Below are 25,759 nucleotides of genomic sequence, written 5' to 3'. Positions count from 1 at the left end.
AAAATTCAGCCCATAAAATTCTCACAGGACTAGACAGTGTAGATGCAGGAAGGATGTTCCCGATGGTGGGGGAGTCCAGAACCAGGGGTCACAGTCTGAGGATATGGGGTAGACCATTTAGGACTGAGATGAGGAGAAATTTCTTCACCCAGAGAGTGGTGAGCCTATGGAATTCGCTACCACAGAAAGTAGTTGAGGCCAAAACATTGTATGTTTTCAAGAAGGAGTTGGATATAGCTCTTGGGGCAATAGGGATCAAGGGATATGGGGAGAAAGCGGGAGCAGGCTATTGAGTTGGATGATCAGCCATGATCATAATGAATGGCGGAGCAGGCTCGAAGGGCCAAATGGCCTACTCCTGATCCTAGTTTCTATGTTTCTATGTTTCCCTGGAGGAGCTAGCTTGGAGACATGGGGTCTCCTGGAGCCCATGGTCAGCGATTGAGATCAGAGGTCTGGAGGAGTTGATGCCTTCCCTTCCCCAAAGTCCACAAGTCCATCTCCAGCCCAGAGTCTCACAATGTAGGGAGACCGTTGGCAGTCAATGACTTGTCTCGCTTTTTCAGGCAGAAGGCCAGGCAAATGTGTGGGTGTTTTCCCCTCCCAGAGGGTGCATTGCTCCAGGTGACCCTACAAGCTCTAAGCAGTCTGGCGGAGGACAAGTCCTCTGTGGTGACCTTCAACCTGCAGTAGGAAACTCCTCAATGAGCGGGCTGAGGAATTGCTGTTGCCCAAATGGCACAGAGGTCTGTCTCCTGGGACAAACCGGCCAGCTCCTCCTGGGAGGATACCACATGCTCTTGCATTGGGGAAAAATACAAGCAGAGCAAACATCCAGCGGGAAGCATCCTAACATTTTTTATTCGCATACAATGAAAAAGAATGAATTAAAAATATCAATGGGAAAGAAAATGGTTCATTGTTTTCATTAGGCCTTAAATTCACCATTAAACAATTTCTCCTGCATGATCCCCAGAGATACCAGCCTTAGAACCCATTTGCACCACACCTCTGGCATTCCATGATGCCACTTCCGACAGCGTCTCCCAGAATATGTCCAGCCAGAGTTGGTAACATTTGTGTAGCACAATTGCTACTTGCCAATTATCAGTCCACATCAGGGGCAGATTTGCAATGAAGCACACCGTGCAGTGGCACTGGGACTAAAAGACAGGGGGGAGCACCAAAATATTGCCATCACTATATGATAAATATTGTTACGCAATTCTCAGGCGAATACAATAAAAAAAATTATTCCGAAGTTAGGGACTGCTGCAGCAGGTCTGTTGACATTTACCTACTGCTGAGGTTAAAAATCGAAGCAAATTGGCTGATACAACATAAATGGGAAATATCAGTCAACATATGAACATAGCAACAAGGAGCAGGAGTAGGCCATTCAGCCCCTCGAGCCTGCTCCACCATCTAATAAGATCATGGCTGATCAGGTAGTAACTTGAAATCTGCATCCCACCTACCGCCGACAACCCTTGCTTACCAAGAATCTATCCACCACTTTGTTTTTCATTTAGTCTTTCCATCTCTAACGAAGTTATGAAACTTATTGTGCAAGTGTTGGGAAATCATCCCGTGGAAGCTCTAATCTTAATAATTTCTGTTTAACTGAATTGTTCATTTCAATAGAAGATCGAAGCATGAAACTTGTTTCACGACCCCGATGAAGCCAGTGCTGTTTTTTGGCAATTGCTTTTCGTTCAATCGTGTGGCCCTTGCATCCTGCCTCATTCTGCATCTTCCTGCCTCTGTGGTCGAATTATTAACAAAACTGTATTTATACTTAAGGGGTCCGTCCATTCTACCAATCTTCATTTTGGGTTCGTGGTTATCATGTGGCTTTTCAATTTCCTGCGTTTCTAAAAAAAAACCTATCAGGCCGGATGCGGTTACGATGCATTTTTCAATCTCTTCGTGTGCTGCAGAGGTGTAGTTACCAACCATTTAATCGGAACAAGGTTTACAAAATTTGTTGATACGGTGTTAATGTTTAACCTTCCAGGGGCTTAATTGGAGAGTCCTTTCCAACAGCTAGCATCAAGTATGATGGGCCGAACGACAATTCTTTCGCATAGCGTTCGTGGCTGTTCATAATGAAGCGGAATTCACTTCCTGCTTCATGCAGTGAGAGTTGTGTTTTTTGGGGGGATTAATGTACTTTATTACAACTTAAATGTTAAAACAATGCACCCATTTCTGATTATAAATCAGCTGGATGATGCCAGTCCAGCTTTATAGCAGGTAAAGTGGTGAGCAACAGGCCTTTAAGATCGATGAATTCAACATGATGAACTGCAGGCAGCAGATTTTTTTCAATTTCCAAACCATCCTTGAAGAAAACAATGTATGGAGTAAAAACAAAAAGCTAAAAGCTACTGCGGATGCTGGAAATCCAAAACAAAAACAGAATTACCTGGAAAAACTCAGCAGGTCTGGCAGCATCGGTGGAGAAGAAATCAGTTAACGTTTCGAGTCTTCATGACCCTTCGGCAGAACTGAGTATAGTTAGGAGAAAGGTGAAATATAGGAAATATAATGTATGGAGTAACACCACCTTCACGATAGTTTAACAATCCAACCATGTCATCATGGTTCATACCCTCGCCTAAGAAAAACTGATAATTTACAAAATTGGATAGAATCTCTGTAATTGGAGCACGTTACTTAAAAATAAACACCTTGGTTTTATCTGTAAATACAATTGTCAACTCTGTTTATTTGGAGTGGGCCCGCCCTGCTAAACAAACAACTGTTGGTTGTGGCCGCTGCCTATAGCTCAAAGTCACAAGAAACCCGGTCTTCCTTCAAGTGTTAGCAGCGCGTCACCGATCCGAATCGATAGTCTTGCTGTATTTGGAAGTGCCCATCCTTAAGATGTGTCAGTAACAGTAAAGGCATTGAAACACCGCTACTAAGCAAACACTGCATTGCAAAGACCAGGTACCGTACTGACCAGTTATTTGAATGCCTCATATGCATTTCACCACTTTCCCATAAACGTTTTAGGACCACGAGGAACAATTTAAAATATGTCATGTGATCTAAACAGGTTTACTGACTGACGAAAACAAAAACAAAAATACTTGGAAAAACTCAGCAGGTCTGGCAGCATCTGTGGAGAGGAGCACAGTTAACGTTCGAGTCCGCATGACTCTTCAACAGAAGGAAGGAAAGATAGAAAAGGGGTGAAATATAAGCTGGTTTAAGGTGGTGGGGGGGAGGTTGGGACAAGAGAGCTGGATACAGGGCCAGTGATAGGTGGAGATAACCAAAAGATGTCACAGACAAAAGGTCAAAGAGGTGTTGAAGGTGGTGATATTATCTAAGGAATGTGCTAATTAAGGGTAGAAAGCAGGACGAGCAAGGTACAGATAGCCCTAGTGGGGGTGGGGTGAAGGAATCGAAAAAGGCTAAAAGGTAGAGATAAAACAATGGATGGAAATACATTTAAAAATAATGGAAATAGGTGGGAGAAGAAAAATCTATATAAATTATTGGAAAAAACAAAAAGGAGGGGGAAAAATCAGAAAGGGGGTGGGGATGGAGGAGAGATTTCATGATCTAAAATTGTTGAACTCAATATTCAGTCCGGAAGGCTGTAAAGTGCCTAGTCGGAAGATGAGGTGCTGTTCCTCCAGTTTGCGTTGAGCTTCACTGGAACAATGCAGCAAGCCAAGGACGGACATGTGGGCATGAGAGCAGGGTGGAGTGTTGAAATGGCAACCTCCACCTATCACTGGCCCTCTATCCAGTTCTCTTGTCCCAACCCACCCTTTAAACCAGCTTATATTTCACCCCTTTTCTATTTTTCCATAGTTCTGTTGAAGAGTCATGCGGACTCGAAACGTTGACTGTGCTCCCTTCCACAGATGCTGTCAGACCTGCTGAGTTTTGCAAGGTATTTTTGTTTTTGTTTTGGATTTCCAGCATCCGCAGTTTTTTGCTTTTATCTTCGTGTTTAATTGACTGCCACTTCTCTTTAAGGAATGCCTACCTTGAAGAAGTTTTGTCCTTCTCTCCGTCAGGATTTCTGTATCTCTCTTTTGCCTTGTTCACCTTCATTGCTTTTCATTTCCCTCCTGGTGTTTGACAAGGTGTTTACTAAAACCCACTTTCACAGCCATATTTCCTTTCTCAGTGACTGTCTCCATCTCCGACTTACCCCACATGGATTTCAACTGAAGTTCCATCCCTCATGTTTCGAACCCACCCAGGATTACAGGTATCTCCGGGACATACAACACTCCTCGGACTGCTGTTCTCGTTGCATTCTGAGATCCACACTCAGTGCCACGCGCCGCCATATGAACACACTCAACCTCTCCCTCCAGCAGCACCGCTGCACCCTTTTTCAAAGCTGCGCATGCCCCCAGTTTCATTTTATTCTTCATCTCATCCGACGCCTCAACAAGAAACTTTGTCTCTTTCTTTCAGGTGCAAAGGAATGCAAGCTCCAACAACTCATCAACACCAACACCCATCCAGGACCCTCCACCCCTGCCTGTCCCTCTGTCCCCATCCCGTCTTCCAATCCCAGCCGTGTATTCACCAGACGCCCTGACCTTCCCCTCTCCGACGCTGAATGTTCAGTGCTCAGCAAAGGACTTAGTTTCATACCCTTACGCCCTCATCTCATTTCGGGCTCGACACGATGCTAAACTCTTCTTCCGCCACCTTCGTCTCCGTGCTCACTTCTTTGGGCAGGAGTCCTCTCCCCGATCAATGGATCCATTTACCCGCCTCCAATATTCTCCCTCCACCTGGAACCCTCCCTCTGGATTCTTACCTTCTCTTGATCTTTTCATTGAGAACTGTCGGCGTGACATTAGTTGTCTCAATGTCTCTGCTCCTCTCACCCATTCTAACCTGTCTCTCTCTGAACTTGCTGCACTCCGTTCTCTCAGGTCCAACCCTGACATTGTCATCAAACCAACTGACAAGGGCAGTGCTGTTGTTGTCTGGTGCACTGACCTCTACCTTGCAGAGGCTGAGCGTCAACTCACAGACACTTCCTCCTACCTCTCCCTGGACCATGACCCCACCACTGAACATCAAGCCATTGTTTCCAGGACTGTCACTGACCTCATCTCCTCTGGAGATCTTCCTTCCACAGCTTCCAACCTGATAGTTTCCCAACCTCGGACGGCCCGCTTCTACCTCCTACCCAAAATCCACAAACAGGACTGTCCCGGCAGACCGATTGTGTCAGCCTGTTCCTGCCCCATGGAACTCATTTCTTGCTATCTTGACTCCATTCTCTCTCCCCTTGTCCAGTCCGTTCCCACCTACATCCGTGATTCCTCTGACACCCTACATCATATCAACAATTTCCAGTTCCCTGGCCCCAACCACCTCCTCTTCACCATGGACGTCCAATCCCTCTACACCTCCATCCCCCACCAAGATGGTCTGATGGCTCTCCGCTTCTTCCTCGAACAGAGGCCCGAACAATCCCCATCCACCACTACTCTCCTCCGTCTGGCTAAACTTGTTCTCACACTGAACAATTTCTCCTTAAACTCCTCTCACTTCCTCCAGATAAAAGGTGTGGCTATGGGTACCCACATGGGCCCCAGCTATGCCTGTCTCTTTATGGGGTAAGTGGAACATTCCTTGTTCCAGTCCTACTCCAGCCTCCTCCCACAACTCTTTCTCCGGTACATCGATGATTACTTCGGTGCTGCTTCATGCTTTTGTCTGCACCTGGAAAAATTTATTAATTTTGCTTCCAATTTCCACCCCTCCATCAGTTTCACATGGTCTATCTCTGACACTTCCCTTCCCTTCCTTGACCTCTCTGTCTCAATTTCTGGTGATAGGCTGTCCACCAAATCCATTACAAGCCTACCGACTCCCACAGCTACCTCGACTACAGCTCCTCACACCCCGCTTCCTGTAAGGACTCCATCCCATTCTCTCAGTTCCTTCACCTCCGTCGTATCTGCTCTGATGATGCCACTTTCAAAAACAGTTCCTCTGACATGTCCTCCTTCTTCCTTAACCGAGGTTTTCCACCCACGGTGGTTGACAGGGCCCTCAACCGTGTCCGGCCCATCTCCCGTGCATCTGCTCTCACACCTTCTTCTCCCTCCCAGAAACATGATAGGGTCCCCCTTGTCCTCACTTATCACCCCATCAGCCTCCACATTCAAAGGATCATCCTCCGCCATTTCCGCCAACTCCAGCATGATGCCACCACCAAACACACCTTCCCTTCGCCCCCCTTGGCAGCATTCCGTAGGGATCGTTCCCTCCGTGACACCCTGGTCCACTCCTCCATCACCCCCTACACCTCAACCCCCTCCCAAGGCACCTTCCCATGCAACCGCAGAAGATGCAACACCTGCCCCTTTACTTCCCCTCTCCTCACCGTCCAAGGGCCCAAACACTCATTTCAAGTGAAGCAGCTTTCACCTGTACTTCCCTCAACTTAGTCTATTGCATTCGTTGCTTCCAATGCGGTTTCCTCTACATTGGAAAGACCAAACGCAGACTGGGTGACCGCTTTGCAGAACATCTTCGTTCTGTCCGCAAGCATTACCCAGACCTCCCTGTCGCTTGCCATTTCAACACTCCACTCTGCTCTTATGCCCACATGTCCGTCCTTGGCTTGCTGCATTGTTCCAGTGAAGCTCAACGCAAACTGGAGGAACAGCACCTCATCTTCCGACTCAGCACTTTACAGCCTTCCGGACTGAATATTGAGTTCAACAATTTTAGATCATGAACTCTCTCCTCCATCCCCACCCCCTTTCCGTTTTTTCCCCCTTCTTTTTGTCTTTTCCAATAATTTATATAGACTTTTCTTCTCCCACCTATTTCCATTATTTTTAAATGTATTTCCATCCATTGTTTTATCTCTACCTTTTAGCCTTTTTCGATTCCTTCACCCCACCTCACCCCCACTAGGGCTACCTGTACCTTGCTTGTCCTGCTTTCTACCCTTAATTAGCACATTCCTTTAGATAATATCACCACCTTCAACACCTCTTTGTCCTTTTGTCTGTAACATCTTTTGGTTATCTCCACCTATCACTGGCCCTCCAACTAGCTCTTCTTGTCCCAACCTCCTCAAAGCACCCCCCCCACCCCCCCCACCACTTAAACCAGCTTATATTTCACCCCTTTTCTATTTTTACTTCGTTCTGTTGAAGGGTCATGAGGACTCGAAACGTCAACTGTGCTCCTCTCCAACGATGCTGCCAGACCTGCTGAGTTTTTCCAGGTATTTTTGTTTTTGTTTGTGGTTAGGCTGGACTTTGAGGTGCCAGACAGAGCAATAACATGCAGCCAGTCTGCTCAAAACACCAACCTCACTCTCCAAACAATCCTTTCTGAATGTCAAATGCGACAGAATTGTTTATTATCTCTGGGGAACTTGGTCAGATCATGTTCTCCACAGTAAACTTCATTCCAGTTAATGAGCGAGTTTTTCCACGCTGAATATACATCTTATATTAGTACCTTCAGCACGAATACATAGGATTCTGGCTTGTAGAATTATTTACCATTGCCATTTTGTCTAAAACTATTGAGTAGAGAGAAATGAGGAATTGTTTAAAATGTAAAATAAAGGAATTTGACATTATGGAAGATTTCTAGCAGGTCGCGATTGTTTAGGTTTGGACTCTGGTGAGTGTGCAGAACAAGTATTCTTCAGCAAAATGGTCCTGGGAGGGGATCGAGGCCACTATATAACAATCTGGAAGTAAATAAACCTAATAATTTATCAAGACTGTGACATGTACAAATCAATGTATCAAACGAGGCTGAAGCGTGATATTTGCGACAGGCAAGTTTTAATTAAGACGAATCTGTTGATGGTACAATCTTTGATGAGGTCCTCACAGTTACCACGGCATTAGCAACTGGTGTAAGTGCTCGCTTCAGCAGCACATATACTAAAATTGGAACGATACAGAGATTAGCATGGCCCCTGCACAAGGATGACATGCAAATTCGTGAAGTGGAAAAAACAATTGATGTAAATTGTGCAAAGTGATTCACACACTCCACCAAAGTGGGTTTCATGCCATTGCTTGGCTTCTGTTCTTTTTCTTGGCTGTGTGGTGGGTGGGGGGCAAAATGAAGCAGCGCACAGGCCCCCACCAACTCTAAATCCGCCACTGGCCCAAGCCTGAATGTCGTCCAGGTCTTGCTGCATATGGACGCGAACTGCTTCTGTATCTGAGGAGTGGTGAATGGTGCTGAACATTGTGCAGTCATCGGTGAACAGCCCCACTTCTGATCTTATGATGGAGGGAAGGTCTGAAGGAGAATTTGGTCTGTAATAGTGTGGCTCTTTAACTTAGTTTAACCACAGGTTATGTCTGAACATTTCCTTCAGTAGCTCAGGGTGAAATCAAATTAATATCACAAGTGATATTGGAATTGAAAATCAGTAAATGGCAGACTAGCTAAATATTTGTTTTGCATCAGTCTTTATAGAAAATGAGGATAAAGTGCCAGAGTTAGAAAAGAAAACTGAAAATAAATAAAGGGGAGGAACTAATTAGATTTAATGTAAGTTAAAAAGTGGTAATGGAGAAAATAATAAATACTTGGATCCTCAGCATGTGATGGTATCCCTCCAAGCTATTAAAGGAACTATGTAAATAAATTGTAGATGTGTTAGTCATGATCTTCCAGAATTCTCATGATTGGAAAATTGCCAAGATTGCTCCATTATTTAAGAAAGGTGGGAAAGATAAACTAGGAAATTATAGACCTTTTAGTCTCGTGTCTGTTGGAGAGAAGTTACTCGTCCTCATCCATGCCTTTGTTTCCTCTAGACTTGAACATTCGAATGCTTTCCTGACCTAACTCCCATCTTCCACCCTCCATAGTGAATAGTTTCCATGCATAGATGATTTGGTTATTGGTATTGTAATTGGCCCTAAAAGGCGCTCTTGTTTCACAAATAAACTGGTTTACTGTGGATATTTGGAGAGCAGCAGCCCCAGAATATTATGCACCTTATTTAAGACCTTTCACTATTTTACTTACATTGTAAGGATTCGCAATTTTCCCATGACTAACCCTTATCTTGGTTCTGAGAGTATCTGTCGACAATGCTGATAGAGGATCCTTTGTTGATCATTTTGAAATATTTTAATGGAAACATACCCAAAGAGCTGTTTCTATGCCACTCCTGACTGGAAAGTGGGCTGGCAAATAATTTACTTGTAGGCCTCTACCAATTTTCTTCTTGCCTTTGAGGTTATGTCGAGCAGTGTGATTGATCAAGTCAAGGTGGTGTGTGACCTAGAAGAAAACTAGGTGCCTTTCTTGGTAGCGGTGTTCTCATGTTTCTGTTGCCCTCATTCTTCCAGCTGCTGGAGGTAGTGGTTTAAAAGGTGCTTTGAAGGAGCAATGATTGATGCAGTGCATCCTGTTGATATTACACACCGCTGCCACTGTGTGTTGGTGGTGGAGTGAGTTAATGTTGAAGGTGGTGGATGGTGTGCCAGTCAAGCGGTCTGCTTTGTCCTGGATGGCATAGAGCTTCTTGAGTGTTGTTGAATCTGCACCCATTCAGGAAAGTTGAGTGTTCCATTATGCTCTTGACTTGTGCCTTGTAGATGATGGACAGACTTTAGGGAGTCAGGTGATGAGACACTCGCCACAGAATTCCCAGCCTTTGGCGTGGAGGAGCCATAGTATTTTGTGGCTGCTCCAGTTAAGTTTCTGGTAAATAGTAACCCTGGGATGTTGATAGTGGGGGATTCAGCAATAGTAATGACACTGAATGTCATGGGGACATAGTTAGATTCTCTCTTGTTTGAGATGGTCATTGGCTGATACGTGTGGTGTGGCTGTTACTTGCCACTCATCTTCCCAAGCCTGAATGTTGTTCATGTCTTGCTGCATGCGGACAGCAGTGTCTGAGAGCTTATGAGCAGAACTGAACGTAGTGCTATCATCAGCAAACATCCTGGGCTGGATTTTACATCCAGCATGTGGGGCCCGTGGTAGATGTGGAAGTGGGTATAACATCCGCTCCTGTTCAGTCCCGTATGATTTAACATCTTGTTGGGACCTTAATTACCTTGAGGTGAGATTTCAGCCCCCACCTGGGGAAGAAGTCTCACCCCCAGAGCTGCTGGCCAATCAGATGGCTGGCAGCTCCTTGATTCAAGCAGCTCCACTGGGATTGGTGGTCATAGTTGGGACTGCAACCCATCCCCAGCAATATTCGTCATTGGATGCAAGTTAAGTGATGGGGTTCTCGCTAGGGCAAGTCGGTTAGGCACCAGGAAAGGCATCTATGGACCCTCCCTGCCTGGAAGCCTGCCTCAGAGTGTAAGATCCTGCCCCCTGTCTTCTGACCTAATGATGGAGGGAAGGTCATTGATGAAGCAACTGAAGATGGTTGGGCCCAGGACTGCCCTGAGGAACTCCTACAGCGATGTCCTCGAGCTGAGGGGATTGGCCTCCAACAACTACCACCTTCCTTATGCTAGATTTGGCCTCCTTTGGCTGAATTACTCTGAAAAATACAGCACAACCCAATAGAAACCCCAAGCCATTGTGTTTAACAATTTGAAGGTTAAATAAGAAAGAAACAAACACTTTGCATTAACGCCTTACCATGTAAAACATCTGAAAATGCTTCATACAAGTTTTGTAATGCAATGTAGCCAAATCATCAGATACTGCCGTCCACTTGCAGCAAGACATGAATAACATTCAGGCTTGGGATGATAAGTGGCAAGTAACAGCCACATCACAAATGACCATCTCAAACAAGAGAGAATCTAACTATGTCCCCAAGAAATTCAGTGTCATTACTATTGCTGAATCCCCCACTATCAACATCCTGGTGGTTACCATTTACCAGAAACTTAACTGGAGCAGCCACAAAAATACTATGGCTACTCCATGCCAAAGGCTGGGAATTCTGTGGCGAGCATCTCATCATCTGACTCCCCAAAGCCTGTCCATCATCTACAAGGTACAAGTCAAGAGCATAATGGAACACTCTCAACTTTCCTGGATGTGTGCAGATTCAATAACACTCAAGAAGCTCTATACCATCCAGGACAAAGCAGACCACTTGATTGGCACCCCATCAACCACCTTCAACATTCACTCCCTCCACCATCAACACACAGTGGCAGCGGTGTGTAATATCAACAAGATGCACTGCATCAATCATTGCTCCTTCAAAGCACCTTTCAAACCCACTACCTCCAGCAGCTGGAAGAATAAGGGAGCAGAAACCTGGGAACACCACTACCAAGAAAGGCACCTAGTTTTCTTCTAGGTCACACACCACCCTGACTTGGAAATATCTCACTGGGCGGAATCGCCCCAGATCTGCACTGAGTGTGATAGTGGCAGGACGTTTTAACCAATGACCGCAATCGTACCCTTCCCGCCGCATTAATCATGCATTCCCAGGAAACACGTCGTTTCGCTGGCGGGAGGCCTCCACTTCCTCATGCCAGTGCCATATTTAAAGTGCAGCTGCACGCACACCTCTCAGTGCTTCCAGCCTAGGACTGCTGCACAGAAGGCATGGCCCCAAAAGGCAAGAAGACTGCAGCCCCCCGATTCAGTGACGTGTCTCCTGAGACGCCTTCTGGACACCGTTGGAGCCAACCATGATGCCCTCTAACCCTGCTCTGGCCGCAGGAGGCCCATCAGTGTCACCACTCCGGCTTGGGAGGTGGTGGCAGTGGTGGTCAGTGCCAACGCCGCACAGAAGTGGTTCACCATCCAGTGCAGAAAGAGGATGAATGATCTCATCCGTGCTGCCAGGGTAAGGCAACATCTCATCACTCTAAACTCTCACACTCACAAGCCCATCACACACTCACTGGCATCTCACTCCCTGCCAGCTCAAGGGACATCCCTGCTCACTCTCTCACACACACCCTCACATCTCCACTTGGACTCATCTCCTCTGGAGACTGCCTCCTCAGCCCTCACCCTCTTGAGGCCACTTGCACAGATCAACATGTGTCCCCACACACATCCTGGGATACCGTCCTGTCCCCAGTAATTCCCTAGCCCTGCAGCCTCTTCCCTTGCCTGAGGACACCTCTCCCCCTTCCCCAAGCAAGCCCTAGCCCTGCAGCCATTGAAAAGCCACCTCTGCCTTATGGTTGGTCTAATAATTAGAGACCTGCCCATAAGCCCCCCTAAAAGTGATGTGGTGCTGCCTGTGAAGCCTGGCGATGATGACCACGAGTGCTGCCCGAAGCAAGGTGGGCAAACAAACCTCAAAGTCCTGAGTGAAGTGCAGCTCAGCAGGTGCACATCGCTTATGTTCATTTGTGAAGCACGCTGATGTGCCCAGATGATCCAGCGTGGGGTGATGATTCCCACGAGCAGGACTTATAATGATATGCAGATGTATTAAAATGACGTTCCTGACGCCTGGCAGCAGGAAACGTGGCCTGCCATTGACAGGCAGAGCAGACGTTCGCAAACTAGTTTCACGACGGTGTGAACCAATTTCTGTCCTTCCCGCCATATTGTCCGCTCACGCCTGCCATGATTTCCGACGCCAATGGGGACAGAAAATTCCGCTGTTTCTTCACTGTCACGGGGCCAAAATCCTGGAACCCCTTCTCTAACAGCATTGTGGATGTATCTACACCACAAGGACTGCAACGGTTAAAGAAGGTGGCTCACATCTATCTTCTGAAGGACAATTAAGGATGGGGAAAAGGTTCTGGCTTTGCCAGCGATGTTCACATCCCATGGGCAAATAAATAGGATTGAGGAATTTCAAGGCAAGTTGCGTTTAGGGCAAATTTAGTTTCCATGATCTTTTTGCATTGCTTCAAAAAAAAACATTGCACTAGAAGACAGGCCTTCTCATAAAACCTCACACACCCCCAGATCAAGTTAATTACCAGAAAGAGTTAAAGCTAACTGTGCCTGCTTGCAAACCTTTGAAACGGCTCATAAAGTTAAGATTTTCTTTAGATGTAAGGACACTAACAGATATATTTTAAAAGCTTTTAAATATTTTTAAAATTTACTGAGAAATTGACTGCAGTACACTAATGTAACTAATAACAGGATCTGCATAATTTTTAAAAGTTACTTTCAGTTCTTTAAAAATTGGGTTACTCACAGCTCATGAAATAGACACTCTGATTAAAAATGCGTATTCTTTTTGACAAGCCCACTTGCAGTGTATTAATAAAACTGTAACAAGGTACCTCTCTTAAATAGATCAAGGAATATTATGAATGCAATTTTCTTTTTATGTTACATTTTGAAACACTATCTAGTAGCGCTGGTTCATGGAAGATTTTATGCTTTGTGATATGCAAATGAGTTTGAGCAGAAAGTTGAGCAAAAAACAAATTCTGAAAACGAGCAGAATTTTAGCGCAGATTGCCGATTGCATCTAAAGCATAACCTCCGTTTTTGGTTTCTAAAAATGAACTGACAGAGGAAACCTTTGGCCCATCAAGTTTATTTTGCACTGATTACCCTTCACAGCATTTAACTGCCTCAAGGAGGATCTCATGTGCCTCTGTTATCTGACCCACAATACCATTCCCAAGTATGGCTCACACTTTGCATGTATATGTCCTGTCTGAAATTACTCTTTTCACAAGATAACAAGATAATCATGAATGAAATGCAATTTTTTCCCTTTTTTGTTGTTGGAATGTGATCAATGCTGACAAGGACACATTCATTGTCCATCACCAATTGTCCAGAGAAATTTGTAGTGAGCCATCAACATGAACTGCAGCAGTCCTTGGAGTAACGGTGCAGTCACAATGACATTTGGTAGGGATTCTTCAATTCTGGCCAAGCCATGATGAAGGGGCAGCATAATAAATTCAGAAATGACACCAAATTGGATAGAATAGACCTTTATTTCATGCACAAGAATTAAGACATTTCAGTATTAAAGCAGCAATTTACAGAGAAGTTAAATGATATTACCCTGCTCATCCTCTGGTTACAGCAAATAGTCTAGCTGGCTCCATCCAGTGTGGCATTTTGACCTCTACAACTAGAAGCTGCTTCATCTGTGTTATCATAACCCTTTCAGTCATGTGATGCCTGAACTATCAAAATAGTTGTGGTTATTACCTTCTCAACTTCATCTTCCCTATCAGGCAGTGTGTATATTGTCTGTTTCCTGACTCGTCTGTTTGATCAAGTTAACCTTTCCTTCCTTGGGCGTATTAAAAGAGCATGAGATGTCTCACTCACAGGCCAGATGTTTAATGTGATCAAGAGCTATCTATTTACCAGTTCTGCCTTTCTCATTGTTGCAGGTAATCACAAAATACATGCATGTCCTTATTTGATGATGACCTCTTGAGATTATGTAACTTTCAAGAGTCTTTATTTCCATGGGGAGATGGTGGTGAAGTGGCAATGTCACTGGACTAGTAAGCCAGAGGCCCAATCAAATGCTCCAGGCACATGGGTTCATAAACCCACCACAGCAGCTGCTAGAATTCAAATTCAATTTAAAAAATCTGGAATTAAATGCTAGTTTAATGGTGACCATGAAAACACACATCTACTTGACTTTCAGAAAAGAAATCTGTCGTCCTTACCTGGTCTGGCCTATGTGTCATTCTAGCCTAATGTGGTTGACTCTGAAATGGCCTAAACGACTCAGTTGTATCAAACCACATGGACTACAGCAGTTCAAGAAGGTGGTTTACCACCACTTACTCAAGGGAAATTTGGGATGGACAATGAACACTGGTCTGGTCAGTGATGCCCACATCCTGTGAAAGAATAAATACATTTTTTTTAAATGCATTTGCAGTGATTATTAGGTTTAAACTAGGTCTATCTGACAATGATAATGTTAATTTCTAAATGCTTACAACTATAAGTGCCCAAATTGGGCTAGTGTGAGACTAACAGGAGAACTTTCAGGTAATGCTCCAACTGCCTTGCTCCTCAGTGGCAGAAGGCATGAGATTGGGAGATGCTGCCAACATAACCCTGGTGAATTACTGCTTCCTGTAGATGGTACTTACTGCAGCCACAGTGCAGTGTGGTGGGCCAATCAAATAGAATGCATTGTACTGGATGTGATGAGGTTCTTGAATGGAGTCACGGGTCCATCCATCCAGGTGAGCAGTCCACTATCACATGATACACCTGACTGAGCCTAAGGATAGTATAGAAAGGCCAGGAGATGAGCCATTTATTGCATAGTGTTATAGAGTTGATTTTCCAGGCAAACTTCCTTGGTGGACACTTTATTTACAGCAACAACAACTACGTGTGTGCATCAAACTCTATAACTAAAGAAGAACTCCCTCCTAGAGGTTCCCCACGCTGCTAGCCCATTGGTTTACACAGGTCATGTGATCTTACAGCACAAGATTATTCTTAAAGCTATTCTTAAACCTACGTTTATCAGAACTATAATTACTCCTTTCTTCCCCCTTTAACTTTTCTGTACATTTTGTATTTACAAGGATGTTCATCTCATGACATTACAATATTTATACAGGTCATGCAATTAAAAATTCAGTCTTTCAGGTGGTTTCCTGGGCCATGTGGAACATCATAGCTCCACGACTTCTGATTCTTTGGCTGAAACCACATTCTCTGGAACCGCATTAACATTAGGTACCTCATTAGGCACAGGCAGTTCAGAGTCGTTGATTCCGACAGAGACATCTATCTTTGGCTGAGCAACTTCAACAGGAACCACAGGTTCAGCAATGGTTACAGGTGGAACATCATTTTGTTGGAGTATCTCCCTTTTTCTTAAATGATCCACGTGCTTACAAATGATCAGGCCCGCCACCTCCACATGGTACAACAATGGTTTGGTCACAGAGCTTACTTTACCAGTTAACCACTTAAGTCCTCTACCAAAATTCCTTACATACACTGCTTCTCCAACAGTAAATTGTCACTCATGACTATGCAAATCATGATTCGCCTTTTGGTTCCCTTGAATTTTCACCACCTTCCCCTCCAAATTGGGAAGTATCAGGCTTAGCCTTGTTTGAAGACAGTGCCTCATCAGTAATTCTGCATCCTCTTTCTATGTGTCTTCTTTCTGCCACAGAATTTAGTCTCGGCCTTCTTTTTGACTTCACTGTCCGCCAGGCTTCTCTCAGATGCAACCTCAACTTGTCTTAGTTCAGTAGTTGAGCTACCCATGACTTCATTATCTACTCGCATCTTGGAAAGTTCTATGACTTTTGCTTTCAAAACCTCTTTAGTTTCATTCAGCTGATTCTTCAGCTCTTCTGTCTCCTTCTTGTATATGTTGGCTTCCTTCTGGAACCTTGAACATTGCTGCGTCTGCTCTGTCAACTGGTTCTTCAGTTTGTTCAGAGTGACGTTAAATTCTTCCTACATCTCTTCATAATTTTCCAGAGGTACAAACTTTGACCGGAGGGATCCTTGTAACGTGTGAAGGTCTTTCAACAGGTTTTCCTTCTCTTTGCGAAGCTCGCTTGCTTCATCTTGAATTCTGTAATTCAGCAGAGTCTCTTTAAGTTTCTTTGCTGTTCTTCCATGTCGTTGTTTAAGACAGTCTTCATTTCTTCAGGTTGCTGAATGTTTACGCACTCCTTTTTCATCCAGTTGCAGTTCTTGGACTCTCCGGGCTCTTTCTGAAGAACCTTGCCTTTTCCCTTTTCCAACTCAGGAACTCTTCCAGCTTCTTTTTGAAATCTCACTGGCCAATCGAGGTTAATTTCCCTCAACCAATATTGACTAGAAGGCTTGGCCCTCTACCTTCTAATACCATCACTGGTAGTTGTACTGTTTGGCGTCTATAATGGACAGTTACTCTGGTGATATCTTTTACTTGGATTTCTTCGCCTGTGTACGTTTTCAACATGGCAGCTGTTTGTTCCAAATTGAATTGTTGATCACCTTTATTTAGATATCTGAAAATGTGTTCTCCGATTACAGTGGTAGAAGCAACTGTGTCTACTTTCATTTTTAATGGTTTACCATTCTCTTGCACTGTGGCAATAATTGGCTCTGTCTTCCCAACTTTCACGCTGACTAAAGAATAAATGTCAGATTTGGTTGTTTCCGGCTCTTCTACACTATATATTTCATTGGACTTCAATTGTTGCCTCGAAGTCTGTTTAAATCTCGCTTTTGCAATGTTTCAATACGAGTACTCTTCTGTGGCAAAAATGACACTCTACCTTTTTAAATTGCCAATCGTTAGGAGAATGATTGTTTCCATGTCAATAAAAATTAGTTTTCAACTTTGCTGCTAAGCTGTTTCCTCTCATTTTTCAGCTAGCAGGTCTGTTTCCTGCTTCACAGCAGAGTCCTGACTTTTCATGATATTTTCAGCTGACTGTTCCCGCCCAACTAGGAGAACGGCCACCATTTTGCACACCCTGAATCACTTGTGAATCCCTTACAGTGCTTTCCATCGCCAGCACTATTTCTAACGCTTTCTTAAAATCAAAATTCACTTCAGCCAGCAACCTTTGCTGAATAGCATCCTCCTGCACGTCACATACCAAAAGATCCCTGAGCATATCATTCAAGGTTTCACCGAAATCACAATATTCTGTTAGTTGTTTTAATTCCACCATGTCGGTAGCAATGGTCTCTCCCAGGGCTGTATTCCATGAATTGAACCGGAACCTCTGCATTGTGACAGAGGGCTTGGGTTGGAAATGTCTCTTATTGAGGTTTACTAATTCACTGAAAGTCTTCGAATCTGGGGCACTGGGGGCCATCAAGCTTTGAATTAAATTGTAGGTCTTGCTCCCACAAATACTCAGGAGAATCGCTCTCCTCTTTTCCTCCCTGTGATTTCATTGGGTTGAAAGAAGAAGGTAAGACGTTCTATGTATTGAGACCAGTTGTCTGTGGCTGGTTCAAAGGGATCGATTCTGCCAAAGTGTAGCGTCTCGGATGAGTATATCTTCCTTTCTTTTTAATAAACTTATGTACTCATAATCGTTGGGCGAGGGACTGTACCGGACCTGATTTATCTTCAACGTCAGTTTGTTGGAGAGTTGATTTTCCGGGCAATTTTTCTTGGTGGACACATTTAACTTTATTTAGAAGATAGCAGCAGAAACATGTGTGCATCAAATTCTATAACTAAAGAAGAACTCCCGGCTAGAGGTTCCCCGTGCTGCTAACCCATTGGTTTATAGAGATCATGTGATCTTACAGCACAGGGTTATTCTTAAAGTTACAGCCCTATGTTTATTGGAGCTATGATTACCGCACAGAGTAAAAAGAAACGGCAAGACTTGCATTTCTATAGCATCTTTCACAACCTCAAGATTTCTCAGTGCTTCAGAGCCAATGAAGTGCTTTTGAAGTGTAGTTACTGTTATACTGTAGGAAATTCGGTAATCAATTTGCACACAGCAAACTCCTACAAATATCAATGTGATAATGACCAGATAACCTGTTTTCAGTGATGTTTGTTGAAGGATAAATATTGGTCAGGGCACTGGAGGAAACTTTTCAAAAAGGTGCCTTGGAATCTTTTGCAGACATTAACACCTCATCCAAAAGAGGTCCAAGAGTGTAGCACTCCCTCAGCACTGCACTGGAGTGTCAGTCTGGGTTTTGTTTTCAACCCACCCTGTAGTCTGCTCTTGTATCCACAGTGTTGATATGGCTGGCACAGTTATCAACTTCTTCTATCTCCCTTTTTAAATATAGGAATCACTTGTGTATTGGGCGTGATGTGAAAATGAATTTCCTGAGCTCAACTCTAAATGTGCCTTTCTACAGTTTGCACCGGTATACCCTTTCTCTACTCTAATTAGTTTAAAGATATCATATTAGCATCTCATAGATGCCTCTCTTCAAAGCTGGAATTTATTTTTGTTTGTGTACTGGGAATGGATAGAACTTCAGCAATTAGTGACACTTGCTGTTTGTGTACTACAAACAACTTGATGAAGCTGCACACAAAGGGCCCTTCAAACAAAAAATCTGAACTATAAAGCTGGTCTCAGTGATGGTGCCTACGACAACTATCACGGATTGTTGTGAAAACCCATTTGGTTCACTAATGTCCTTTAGGGAATGTCAGGATAATGTGACTTGTGCATAAGTGAAATCTGTAATTTCACCAGTTGACCAAACATATACTGAACTGTTTAAAAAGGACTTTCTTAAAAGCAAGAAAATAAACTGACTAAAGATGGCTGCCACAAGTCACCTGACATCTGGGGCAAAATCATCCCAGATTTGCACAAAGTGTGGTAGCGGGCAGGTTAAACGATATTTTACCCACTGGCCGCAATGGCGGGTTTTCACGCCGTATCATTCCAAATCCACGGCATTACTTATGCATTCCTGGGAAACACGTGGTTTCCATGGCGGTCGGCTCTAATTCACCCACCATGCCATCACCTTGCTGTTTCATCACGCCAAGCACCACATTTAAAGTACAGGTGCCCTCAGTGCTTCCAGCCCAGGATGCAGCTAAGAACAAAGGCACTAAGACTGCAGCCCTCAGGCACTTTTTGGATGCTGTGGAGGCCCACTGTGATGTCCTCTACCCCTGCTCACACATTCACTGGCATCTCACTCACTGGCAGCTCAAGGGACATCACCACCCATTCTCACAAACATACCCTCACATCTCCATCTGGCCTCATCCCCTCTGGAGACTGCCTCCTCAGTCCTCACCACCTTGAGGCCACTTGCACAGATCAATCTGTGCCCCCACACACACCCTGGGACTCCTTCCTCAGTACAGCTCTCACCCTACAGCTTCTCCCCTTCCCCAAGTAAGACCGCACCCTGCAGCCATTAAAAAGCCACCCACAAATGGCTGATCTGGTAGGTAGAGACTTACCTGTGAGTCCCCCAAAAAGAGATGTGGTGCTGTCTGTGAAGCCTGATGCTGAAGATTGCGAGTGCTGACCGAAGCAAGGTAGGCAAACAAACCTTGAAGTCCCGAGCGAAGTGCAGCCTACCAAAAGCACACCTTATATATATATCCTGTTGTGAAACACATCTGCGTGTTTTCCCGCTGACATGGGTGGACAATCCAGTGGAGGCAGGCTGGCCTTATAATGATATGTTGGTGTACTACAATGAGGTTCCTGACGTCCGATAGCCGGGAATACGGCCCGTTTTGGCGGGCTGAACGGACGATCGCAAACTGGTTTCATGACATTGTGAAACCGACTGTTGGCCTTCTCACCATATTTTCCGCTCATGCCACCGAACACGCCTGAAGCTGGCGGGCACGGAAAATCCCAGCCCTGGTATTGCCAGTGACCAGTTTCTGGAAAGTTCCAATGTGAATTGCATTTCAGATGTGCCACGACACCTTCTCTGGAATTTCACACCTGAGGATGTCAAGAACCACTTCAAAGGGATTTACAGAAATGTACTGGTCACAGCATTTGCATTTCGATAAAACCACCTCTCCAGCGGAGGCAGAAAGTCTGCTAGAACAACGGTTATATGGAGACATGTTTTCCTATCTCATCAAGATAGATAATGAGATATTCAGAGGGTTAATGGCTGGGACATTACAGAATCTACTCAACCACTCCCCTGGGCCAAGAAACGAAAGCAACCATTGGTTCAGATATTAGATAAACAAATCCCTTCTGAAATCATTATGGAGAGAGAGAGGTCATGTGACTGAAGTAACCATTTTGAAATCTCACTAATGCAAGCTGCTAAAGACAGAAACAATCAGTAGGCTGGAAAAGCTGCCAATGGAGCACTAATACTCTTCCTCTCTCAAGTTAAGGCCTTATTTCTTACAGTTCAAAAAGTCCAGCAAAGAGATAGTGAATTTCCATCGAAAGGAATCTCAGGTACAAAAATCATCAACTTCTGGAAGAGATGGATTACGTTTTAAAAAGAAAATTGTCTTCGGCAACTGTAGCTACGTGGGCTTCAACTCAACTCCTGGAATCCAAAGGCGAACCTGGAAAAATTTCTGTTGCAACCACAGTGGCCAACAAAGGACTCGTAAACCGTGAACTCCCATTTTTTTTACCTTCCAGCATTGAACTTTAATTTGGCTAAGAAAGTAACTACCTACAGTATAACTTGTAAATTTTGTGTGTGTGTGTGTGTGTGAGAACGTGTGTCGCGAAAGGTCGAGATGCAGGGGTTACCTTTTTAAATATTTTGTTATCTTTATTTACGTGGGTTTTTAACTCAATAAAAATTAACCCCTTTTTGTTTTAAAAATTCAAGAAAGCCTGCCAGATTTTCTTCTTTGCAATCAGCACATAAATGGCTAGATACAGACATTGAATAACATACCTTTGTCCTTCTACCTTCACAACAAACCCTGTTACGGTCAAACTTGGAGTGGTACCATAGGGAATTTATATTTTACCCCTCCTCACATGGCCGTAACAGGCTGGAAATCTGCCATCCTTGCACAACTTGGCCTACATGTAACTCCAGATCACAGCAGTGCAGCCGACACTTAATTGCCCTCTGAAATGGTTTAGCAAGCCACTCAGTTCAAGGGCAATTAGGGATGGGCAACAAGTGCTGGCCTTGCCATTGATGCCCATATCTCGTGAAAGAATAAAGAAAAAAAGAGAAGGTGGATGTTGGGTATATTTCTCCCCCTTTTATCAGGATATTTGTATGCTGTGTCCCTGCGGATATGCTCCACTTGCAATTTCCCAATAAAATGAAGCTTGGCTTGGGTGACTGCCATAGTGCAGGAGGCGGATAATTGGTCACACCTGCGTCACAGCAACACCTAAGAGCACGTCATGGTTGATGAGCAAGTTCTTATCATAAACCAGAGGGAGTGTCACTCTGAATTTTACTTGATTTTAATAAGCTCGTCCCAGTTCTTGATGCACGCCCACACCTCTCTGAAATATATTCCCAGCACCTTCAGGTAATCTGAACAGACGGTGAAGAGGCAAAGGATTGGCCTGCTCAGTTCCCAAAAAACATGGCCTCACAATCACTGTGATTTACTCTGGCTCCCGAGGCCAGTCGGAACTGTTTGCAGATGCTCATCAATCCGTAATAGCATGTCGTCATCATCCTCCTGCAATCGAGCAACTATTAGGGCATCCACTGCATCTCCATGACAGGAAAATTCTCACAGAGGTTCTGCCATAAACCAGACTGGAGTCAAACGTTCATAGATGTAATGTGATGATCTATGGGGTCACCTCATTGCATGTTGTCATCATCTTCTGCAAATCTAACAGCTATGAGGGCCTCCCGAGCACGTCTGCCACGTCAGGCCAGTGCAAGGGCCTTAGCCCTGTCATTGTTGTCTTCGAGGACCTCCTCAACCTCATCCCTGTCGGCGTCCTCCTCATCGGAGGAGACGTGCAGTTCCTCCATCTCCTCCTCAGTCTCTCCTCTCCCTGTTGCAGTGCCAGGTTGTAAAGGGCACAGCAGGCGACAATAAAGCGTGACTATATTGCAGGGCTCCACCAGATCAGTCCAGGCTCCAGAACCTCATCTTCAGCATCCTGATGGTTTGCTCCGCTAAGCTGCAAGTTGCAGCATGAGTCCCGTTATACCCCCGCTCTGGTGCAGTCTGACGCCACCGCATGGGTGTCATCAGCCACGTCCTCTGCGAGCAGCCCTTGTCCCCGAGAAGCCATCCCTGCAGCTTCCGCGGACCCTGGAAGTTGTCGGGGATCTGTGACCGACTGAGAATATAGGAGTCATGGACACACCCTGGAAACCGTGCGAGACTAGTCCAAACCGGGATGCTGACGTTGCAAGGGGCTGTGAGCACCTTCACCAGTGACTGCTCCATAGCCAGCTCTAGCAAAGAGATTGTATAACATACCCAGTCGTCCAACTGTTCTGCAGTCCACTAAAATGCTCATTACTTTGCAGTATGTGCCTGAGGGGTGAAAAGCTCTGGAACACTTGGTGGCATTTTGATGCCTCTGCATTGCTTGAGTTGGCAGCGAAGCTAGACGCCCGACTCCAATCATGTCAATGTGGCTGCGCCTGAACTGTCTCAGCTGCAGAGGAATGGTCACTTTATACAAGGTGTCCCTAATGCGTGGCCTCTTCCCTCACCCATCTCCCCCCACCTGCTTGTGCGCTACCTTCAACCACAGAGCAGCCCTTGCTGCTGCCGCCCCAATGCATGTCAACTGCAGGGCAGCCCTTGCCACCTCCCCCCCCCCCCGCCCCCACCAAAACGTCTTAATCTTGAAACCCAACAGGCGACCCGAGCGAGTGCTCGCAATGTTACTGTGTACTCACCTCTGAGTTCCCCTCAAAGTGCTTGCCAAGTGCTTGCCCACCAAGTGCATGCAATGCTGTTGCAAAACACATTGGCATGCAATGATGCCAACGTGGGCGGACAATACAGCGTGCGGGGACAATTCTAGCGGGCAGGGCTTATAATAATATGCAGATGTATTACAATGAGGTTCCCGATGTCCGGTGGTAGGAAATGTGGCCCATCATTGGCGGGCGGAGCGAACAATCTCAAACAGGTTTCATGATGCCGTGAAGCTGAAATATCTCTCCCCCCAACTATTGTCTGCTCACATGACTGAACACGCCCAACACCAGCGGGCATGGTATATATCTCCTATATCTCCCTGCCAACTTTCTAGTCTTCCTGTGAGTGGCAGTCTGCCAGTGGAAAGCAGTGGTCAGAGAAGAACATCGGCATGATATTGGTCGATCTGACCATGCGTGCTTGAGACACCAACAGAAAGGCTGTTCTGGCACGGATGGACCTACCTAGTAAAAATATGGACCGTTTCTCAAATTTGCGTGTCATCCTTGTGCTGGGGCCATGCTAATCTTCTCTATATCTTTCCAATGTTAAAATTATTTGAGGCCAAAGTGTGCATAGTATTTCTTCATAACTTTGTCCTTTGATACTGGAGGTCAGCCTCATCATGACCCTTCCTTTCATTGCCTTGAGTGTTTTGGTGTCTTCTTTATGTTGTAGTGACCAGAATTTGACACATTACATAGGTTTAGTCCAATGACAGCAGTATGAACATAGGAACAGGATGTCTGCCACAATACCCTTGCAACAAAAAAAATCTATTGATGGTTGGGGTCATACCTAGCACAAAGGAAGATGGTTGTGGTTGTTGGGGGGTCAATCATCTCAGTTTGGCCATAAGATGTAGGAGCAGAAGTAGACCATTTGGCCCATCGAGCCTGCTCCGTCATTCAATGAGATCTGATAATCCTCAACACTTTCCTGCCTTTTCCCCCAAAACCTTTGATTCTCTTACTGACTAAAAATCTGTCTATCTCCGCTTTGAATATACTTAACAACCCAGCCTCTATAGCCTCTGGTAAAGAATTCCACAGATTAACTACCCTCTGAGAGTAGAAATTCCTTCTCATCTCTGTCTTAAATGGGCGACCCCCTACTCTGAGATTATGCCGTCTGGTCCTAGACTCTCCCACAAGGGAAAACAACCACTCAGCATCTACCCTGTCAAGCCCCCCTAAGAATCTTATATATTTCAATAAGGTCGCCTCTCATTCTTCTATACTCCAATGAGTACATACCCAACCTACTCAACCTCTCCTCATAAGAAAATCCCTCCATACCCGGGATCAACCTAGTGAACTTCTCTGGAATGCCTCCAATACGTCTTTCCTTAGATAAGGGGACCAAAACCATTCACAGTATTCTAGGTATAGTCTAACTAGTGCCTTGTATAGTTTTAGCAAGACTTCCCTATTTTTTATACCCTTTGAAATAAAGGCCAAGGTTCCATTTGCCTTCCCTTTAACCTGTTGAACTTGTATGCTAGCTTTTTGGGATTCATGCACGAGGACCCCAAATCCCTCTGTGCTGCAGCTTTCTGCAGTCTTTCTCCATTTAAATAATATTCAGCTCTCCTATTCTTCCTGCCAAAGAGCATAATCTCACATTTTCCCTCATTATATTGCATCTGCCAAGTTTTTGCCCACTCACTTAACCTGTTTATATCCCTCTGTAGATTCTTTGTGTTATCCTCACCACTTGACTTCCCACCTATTTTTGTGTCTTCTGCAAACTTGGCAATAGTACATTCATTTCCCTCATCCAAGTCATTAATATATATCCAGGATATCATTTCAGGAGTTCCTCATGGTTGTGTCCTAGGCCCAGCCATTTTAGGCTGCTTCATCAATGACCTTCCTTCCATCATAAGGTCAGAAGCGGGGATGTTCGCTGATGATTGCACAATGTTCAGCACCATTTGCGACTCCTCAAATACTGAAGCAGTCCATATCCAAATCATCAGTGAACATCCTCACTTCTGACCTTATAATGGAAGGAAGGTCATTGATGAGGCAGCTGAAGATGGTTGGGCCTAGAACAATACCATGAGGACCTCCTGCAGTGATGCCCTGGAACTGAGATGATTGACCTCCAACAACTACAATCATCTTCCTTTGTGCTAGGTATGACTCCAACCAGTGGAGAGTTTTCCCCCTGATTCCCATTGACTCCAGTTTTGCTAGGGCTCCTCGATGCAACACGGTCAAATGCTGCCTTTATGTCAAGCGCAGTCACTTTCACCTCACCTCTGGAGTTCAGCTCTTTTGTCCATGTTTGAACCAAGGCTGTAATGCGATCAGGAGCTGAGTGACCCTGGTGGAACCCAAACCGAGTTTCAGTGAGCAGATTATTGCTAAGCAAGTGCCAATTGATAGCACTGTGGATGACTCCTTCCATCACTTTACTGATGATCAAGATAGACTGACGGGAGTAATTGGACGGGTTGAATCTGTCCTGCTTTTTGTGTACAGGACTTGGGTTGTTTTCGTTGGAGCAGAGAAGACTGAGAGGCGACTTGATTGAGGTGTACAAGATTATGAGGGGCAT

At 44.9% G+C, this 25,759-nt stretch overlaps 1 non-coding gene and 1 pseudogene across 1 annotated transcript; one reads left to right on the top strand and one right to left on the bottom strand.

Annotated features, from left to right (window-relative positions):
* The first annotated feature begins 7,892 nt into the window (after positions 1-7,892).
* Positions 7,893-7,996, top strand: LOC144681168 (U6 spliceosomal RNA). Its single transcript, XR_013576702.1, has one exon. It is a non-coding gene; the product is annotated as a U6 spliceosomal RNA (small nuclear RNA).
* Positions 7,997-23,663: 15,667 nt separating this feature from the next.
* Positions 23,664-23,763, bottom strand: LOC144681167 (U6 spliceosomal RNA; annotated as a pseudogene).
* Between the last annotated feature and the right edge of the window lie 1,996 nt (positions 23,764-25,759).

The sequence above is a fragment of the Cetorhinus maximus genome, chromosome 5 (assembly GCF_964194155.1).
Source record: "Cetorhinus maximus chromosome 5, sCetMax3.hap1.1, whole genome shotgun sequence".
Taxonomy (NCBI): domain Eukaryota; kingdom Metazoa; phylum Chordata; class Chondrichthyes; order Lamniformes; family Cetorhinidae; genus Cetorhinus; species Cetorhinus maximus.
Note: the sequence above shows the minus strand (reverse complement) of the source record. Positions and strands in the feature narration are given on the sequence as shown.